This window comes from Hyperoodon ampullatus (assembly GCF_949752795.1).
Source record: "Hyperoodon ampullatus genome assembly, chromosome: 11".
NCBI classification, from domain to species: domain Eukaryota; kingdom Metazoa; phylum Chordata; class Mammalia; order Artiodactyla; family Ziphiidae; genus Hyperoodon; species Hyperoodon ampullatus.
Genome location: NC_136924.1, coordinates 34,017,694 through 34,024,952, shown reverse-complemented (window position 1 = coordinate 34,024,952; position 7,259 = coordinate 34,017,694).

Below are 7,259 nucleotides of genomic sequence, written 5' to 3'. Positions count from 1 at the left end.
CTCCAGGGGGATTGGGGAGGGGGGATGCAGAAGCCTGTGCCACCAGCAGGGGGAGCAGGTGCTCCCACCTCCGCTGCTCATGGCCCCCAGGGGGCTCACGTGGGGACCCACACAGAGGGTGGGACGCTGAGGGCAAAGTGTCAGTCCCTGTTCTGGGAAATGGGGACTTGGAGAGTAAAACAAAAATCCCTACCCTCAGGGTGCTTACATTCTAGTGGGGTGAGAAAGAAGTTCACTTAGGGAAATCCGGCAGTCTGATGGATGGTAACAGAGCAGGGCGTGCAGAGGGTGTGCCAGGGAGGGGGTAGCGGTATGAAATAGGGAGGTTAGAAAAGATCCCGCTGAGAAGGGGACAGTTCAGCAAGATCTGAGAGGGCAGAGTGGCCCCTCTCGGTGTGGTTGATTCATAGGCCCCTCTGAAGTGGAAAGCCTGCCTTCCACTTTCTTTACCTGGCGGCTGGCACTGGGTCTGAGCTGTATGTATGGACTTTGGGGGGATCTGGAGATGGATGGGACTCAGTGCCTGCCCTAGAATCACCTACAAGCCATAGAAGAGAAAGATGAGCCAACACTTCACTTCTAAACCCCAGTGGAACCCCAAAAGCGTAGGCACCAGGGTCCCCCACTGCTGTGGACGAGCACAGGAGCTGAGCGCTTCTCCTGCTGTCTTTGGGACATTCCCTGTCCTCCACGGTTTCCTTCTTCTGCGAGGAATGGTCTGAGGCAGGGGCCTGGCCTCTTTCTGTTCACTCCCTGGCTCTGTGAAGCCGACCCTTCTGCGGTACCTTTTGCTGCTGCTGGCATCACTTGGGTTCACCGACCAAGAGGGCAGAGAAGCCTGGGTGAGTGGGAGTGTGGGAACACAGCGGGACCCATTGTGTTTTGGAGTGGTCGCTTAGAAATATAGACCCCAGTTCCAACATGGGCCCTCAGGCACTTTCCAGGCTGAGTTCTTTGTTGGGGTGCCGCCCTGGAAGAGTTCCCCATTCAGGTGTGGATGGCATGTGAGGCAGCCCCAGGGGCGTGTCCTGGGCCCAGTGGTTCACCCTGACACTGTTTTTGCCATGAGCACCAGCCCTTAGTTTTCCATGACTAAGGAAAACTCTCCTCTTCTGTGAGGAGACTCAGAGAGCAGGAGGCTACCTGCTGTAGCTAAAATACATGCATTCTGGTGCTAAAGTGTGTATTTTAAAATGGCATATTGCAAATTAAAAATTTCCTGTCCCAAACTGGGATGGCAGTCAGAGCAGATTCAGTGGAGCCCAGGATGGGAGCTGAGAATCATGCCAACCCAGATCTCTTGGAGGAGTTTTTGGTTTTGAGAGAAGCTTTTGGTTTTGCACCTGCCAGTCCCATCCCTGGGTCCATCTCGGTGCAGGGACCCTGCTGCATATCGGGATGGCTGAGGCTGTGCCCTCAAGGAACTCAAGTCTCACAGGCAAGAGGGGTTTCCAGGGACCTCGCAGGGAAACACCCAGTGTCAACCAGGGAAAAGCATTCCAGACAAAGGGAACCACACGTGCAAAGGCCCTGAGGCATGAAGCAGGGTCCCCCTTGAGGACCTGTGCGTGAAGCACTGGGTGAGGAGTGAGGGGTACCCAGCTGGTGAGAGGTTGGAGAGAAGGCAAAACAAGAGCATGGAGGTTTTGGTACATAGACCAGAGAAGTTGGACTTTTTCCAGAAGGAAATAGGAAGCTCTAAGGGTTTTAACAGAGGTGACTCACCTGGATTTCTGCTTTAGAAAGATCAGCCTAGGGGAAAATCAGTGGAGGCGGTGGGAGAGGAGGTGCTTGGAGATTAAGGAGACCAGTTCAGAGACGTCCCAGTATTCTGGCCAAGAGCTGATGGGGAAGATGTGGAGACAAGGTTTCACCCATCTCCAGCATTAACAAAAACTTTGTATTTTCAGCCCAATTTAGAATTGTTTTCTCCCCCACCCCACCCTTTTTCTCAGAACACCAACTGATTTTTTTTAACACTTTATCCTTTATTTACTTTAGAGACAGAGAAAACACAGAGAGAGGGACTTCTTTGGGTTGCAAACTGTTAGTGATGGAGCCAGGATTAAGAACTTCGGCTTGACAGGCCTCGGCGGATTTTATGATATTTATGTACACAATGCCCGCTCACTCTTTTGCTCTGCCAGTAAACAGAGCTGATCAATATGAAGAGGACAGCAACGAAGAGCTCGTTTCCATCCTAAAAAGGCAAGAGGACTGGGAAGATTCATTAGGAGAAAATATCGAACAGCCAGTGTCTGAGTTTTACCTGTGATGTGACGGGGGAGAAAGTGCATTTTTGCAGAAGCCATTATGTAACTGTCCTAGGGACAGAGGGGGTGACTCCAGAATGGAGCATGGTGGCAAGCAACCAGGAGAGCAAAGACAGTGTCGGTTCCTAGCAGGCAGGAACCACATCGGATACTCCTTATTGGTCCTCTAGAAGCAACTGGGGTTTAGTGGAAAAAGCAATGGTTTCATGTCAGAAGAATGGAATTAGAATTGCTGCTGTGTGTCTGTAGGCAAGGCACTCACCCTCTCTGATGGCCAGCACCAGCTTCCCTATTATCAAATGGGGATGACAGCATCAACCTTACCTATTATCGTGTGTAGATTAAGATGTGTAAAACCTCCTTCTACAAAGCATGGTATATTAAAAAATCCAGCTGATTTCCAAATTTTCTTTACTGGCTTTTTTATGAGCATAAAAGTAATGTATGGTTATTGCCAAAATAAGGTCAGAAACTATTACAAAATATAAAGAAGAAAATGGAAATTACTCAACTCCTTCCGTCCAGAAATAGCCACCATTAACATTCTGGTGTGTGTACTTCCGTCCTTTTTCCTCTGCATATAAAAATACATACATATTTTTTTAAACCAGAAATGTGATAATGCCATATATGCTGCTTGAAATGTTTCTCCTTTCGCTTAAAAATATCTTGTGGACATCATTTCAGACCAAAAAATACAGTTTTATGTGATCATTTTATTTCTTTTTAAATCATGAAAATTTTAAACATACACAAAAATAAAGAGAACAGTATAACGGATGCTCCTTTACCCATCAGCCAGATTCAGAACTTGTAAGATTTCGCCTCCCTTGCTTCATCTTCTTCCCCCTTCCATTATTATTATTGTTATAACAGTTTAAACCAAATACTAACCCTCTTGCAGTGTGCCTCTAAACCAATCTCAAGGTCATTATCACACCTGACAAAATTAACAGTAATTCCTTAAGAGTACCAAATGCCCAGTCAGGATTCAAATTTCTCCAGTTAGCTCCAAAAGGTTCTTTTCCAGTTGGTTTATCACATGATCCTTTTTAATGACCCCCTGTGGATGGATACCAGCTTTGCAAGTTGTCACTCATGAAAAGCACGGAGGGCAACATCTTTTTGCACATATTTGCGGACCCCTGTCCAATTATTTCTACAGGACAAATTCCTAGAAGGGGACTTTCCAGGTCAAAGCCTATGCACTTTTTTTTAAGGCTTTTAATAGCATTTGACAAATTGACCTCCAGAGAAATTGTACCAATTTACACTCCCACCAGCAGGGACTGGCACCCTGGACGGCTTTGGGTTGTTAAGGAAAGGAAATTAAGAGGAGAGAAAGCAGGTGGGGAGGAAAAAGGGAAAGGAAGAGAGGCCTGGAGGGAGAGGATGCAGAGAGCTCCTCGGAGCTCTCGGTGGCCCCCAGGGACCAGCCCTCCCACGCCTGAGAGCAGCTCGGAGAACCCAGTGTCCCAGCCCACTGGTGACTGCACCAGATTAAGTCCTAAAGCAACGATTCAATCGAGACGGAGAATAAAGCTAGAGCAAAGACTCTTCAATCCATCCTAATTAGGAGCTGCCTTTCCAGAGAAATCAGGAATAGGCTGCCACGGCTGAAGGTGGAAAAAAAAAAAAAAAAAGGAAAAAGGAAAAAAAAGCAAAGCTGCAGCCCAGCTGTGCTTGAAGCTTGTCTGTTTTCCGAAAATCCCAAGAAAGAGCTCCATCCATTGTGCACACAATCCAGGGACCCTGTACTGAAGGTTATAGAATTCAGCTTGAGCTAAGGAGTTCCATCCCCAAAGGGTGTGCTGGGCAGGGGGCACTTTCTGTTCTTGCCCTTGCTAAGGGCAGGAGGAGGAGGGCAAGGAAGTAGTAGGCACTTACCTTGTTTCTCCTTCATTTTTGCTGTAGCTTAAAACCTACAATCTATTTCAGGTTTGAGAAGAGGAACTAAAATTAAGATACATTTGAGGCCTGGCTCTACATGCAAATATGGAGACCAGGCTGGTTCTAGTTCTTGCAGCCTGGGTTTACAGTGGAGTTTTGCTCGGTAGGTGGAGGTCATGAGGCTTTGCTTGCCTTTGACTCTCCCCCTCCCGTTTGCACTATGCTCTTCCCATGGCCAGTACAAGCACTCAGAGAAGGACTCATCCAAGGGTCAGCATTAGCCAAGCTTCAGTGACAAAGCCATTCCAACTGTAAGCACTGAGCATCCTAACATAAGGACTGCAGTGAGTTCAGGGTCCAGAACTTCCTCGGATGCTGTATCATTTGTAAGATGGTATTTAAATTAAGAGCATGCAGGATCCAAGTCATGGTGGATTCTTGCTGATATCGAAGGATGTTTTCAAGCAAAGATCAAGAAACAGCTTCCCCAACAACATATCGGCAATTCACATACATCTCAATTTTATTTTGTGTGCCCACTCTTTGAAGCGGATGTTTTGCCCCCAACTTCACATGAATGTGACATGATCTCCTGGCTGGTGGGAGTCAAGTCTTGAACCTGCCTTCCTTCCATTCAGGTCTCTTTCCATGAACTTGGGCTGCCTTCTTGGCATCTGTGAGCCTTTTTTGTCCCCTCAAGGGTGCTGGGGCTCTGGAGCCAAGAGGAGAGCCTGGTGGGGAGACAGCCCTGTGAGCCCCGCTTGGTGCCAGGATGCCCCCAGTCCCCTTCAAGCCCGTTTCCTCTCACTCAACCTCCACACAACAAACCAGGAGGTTGAGGCAACGTTCCAATTTCACAGCCGAGGTTACCACATGCCTGTGACCTTGGTTCTGAATGCAGATTTCCAGGAATGCCTACAGCTGCTTTCGGGGATCTGTGAATCTCAGGATACATCTTGGGGAAGCTTGGGTCCCTCCTATCATGCTTCCTTCAGCTGTTCTAACAGCTCCCTCTTCTAACAAGCAGAGGTGGTAACAACTCCAAGAAGCAGAGTGTGCAGCCGTGCGCCTGCACACGGCATTCTAGGCTCTGGGTTCAGGTGTCCACTCAGGCACTTTGTCACAGAGTGACCCTGGGCAAGTCACTTCACTGCTCCAGGCCCTGGAACATCACCTCCCCTTGGATGGTTGCTAAGGATTCACAATATGGTGGTACTTACAAAACGCTCAGCCCATGTTGGAACAGTACCTGTTCAGGCTTTACTATTATTGTTGCTGTGTGGTCCCCACCATGGGTAATCCTGGGATGAAGAAGTTGAGTCTGCTGCCCCCCAACCCTTCATCCAAAGGAGCTCTGGGACTGGGAGGCCTGGGTCCCCTATGCATGAACCCTGGGAAATGGCCGGCCATGGCCCAGAGAAGACTGGAGAGAGACTGGACCAGGGTGGAGGGTGCTAGGAGACCTGGGTTCAAGTCCACCTCTTCCCTGCACTGGACTTTGCCCCTGGGGCATATGTGATGACAAGGTTGGACTAATGATCCCTAAGAGGATTCGCTGTTCTAACTTCGTTGGTTCTCCATGCCCAGCAGGCAGGCGAGAAGGGCTTAACAACCGCTCTGGGCACAGAGCTGATGCATCTCAATCAGCCCTGGCCCTCTGAGTACCAACCAGGTGCCAGGCCTTGCTCTCGGTGCAGGGTCTTCAAGGTTGAACAGGAGATGTTAGGCCCCTCTCCTTGCCCCATACAGTCTAGTGGGGGAGAGAGGCAATAGCACGTTTATAAACACATATATAACCGAGTTGTAAAAGCTGCTTAAAGGAAAAGACCAGAGCCCTCTGAACAAAACTACAAAGGAGGCCTATTTTAGGTTGGGGAGAAGGTTGTCCAGCAAAAGCCTCTCTGCCAAAATATGAAGGGATATGAAGGGGTAGGAGCTGGGCGTGAAACAGGGAAATTGTGTGTCAGCCAGAGGGAGCAGCATGTTCAAAGGTCCTGAGGCAGAGAGGAGCAGCAGCCCCAATCCCCTAGCACATCTCAGCAGAGCTTACTTCTCGGCCCTCACTCTCCCAGGGTTTCCACATGGGGGGGACCCTCACCCCTGAGAGAATCGAAGACACCAGATATGGAACAGATGCTCAGATATGGGCCTTGAGCTAAGGTGGCGGTACCCACTCTTTCCTTTATGGCATGTGCAGCCCTGGGGCTCCACACAGGACTGACCCAGCACCAGGCCCATGCACAGGCTGCAAAATCAGGCCTGAGGGAGGACTCTGCTGAGCCTCAGAGGTGAGAGACAGAGAGAACCACATGGAGCAGGGGAGGCTCCGAGACCCCCAGACTCTAACTGGGCAGGGTAGGGAGGCACCTGCATCAGCCCAAAGCTCCCATTGCATAGATGGGAAGATAAGACAGGCTCAAGTTGCTCCAGCGCACAGCCCAGGCAGCTCACACACCATGCTGCCCTCCCTTCCCTCCCACCCTCCCTGTGAGAGGGCAGGGCATGCGCATTTGAGGACCAAGGAAATCAAGGCCCAGGGAGGTGAAATGACTTGTCCCAGCCCCACAACCAGCCAGGGGGGAAGGCAGAGGAGCCCCCAGCCAGCACCTCCTCTGTGCCTGGCATCTCGCATCCTTCACCTCTCTTAATCCTCAAAACCACCTTTCCAGGGGGGTGTGGTTTGGCTCATTTTACAGGTGAGGAAACTGAGGTTCAGAGAGATAAAGCCAGTGACTCAAGTTCAGCCAGAAAGTGGAACCCACATAGAACCTGTGCTCTTTTTGTCACCAAGAAGTAGCCCCGGTAGGCAAGCAGGTACCCAGGAAGGACACCGTGGCTAGGAAAGTTTTGAGGACAGGCCGGCAGGGAAGCAGCTGTCCTGGAGAACTTGCAAGGAAAACCCACATAATAAACACTGTGAGCTCTGGGAGCTGGGGAAAGGCCCCCCAGGAAGGGCAGAGGTAGAGGTGATGAAGTGTTGGAGAGGGGCGGGTAAGAGACCAAGGTCACACTTACTGAGGCCCGGGCGCACAGCAAGGTCTCAGCAAACCTGAGTTCCCTTGACCGCCCCAAGGGAGGTCCGGCTGCCACCACAAG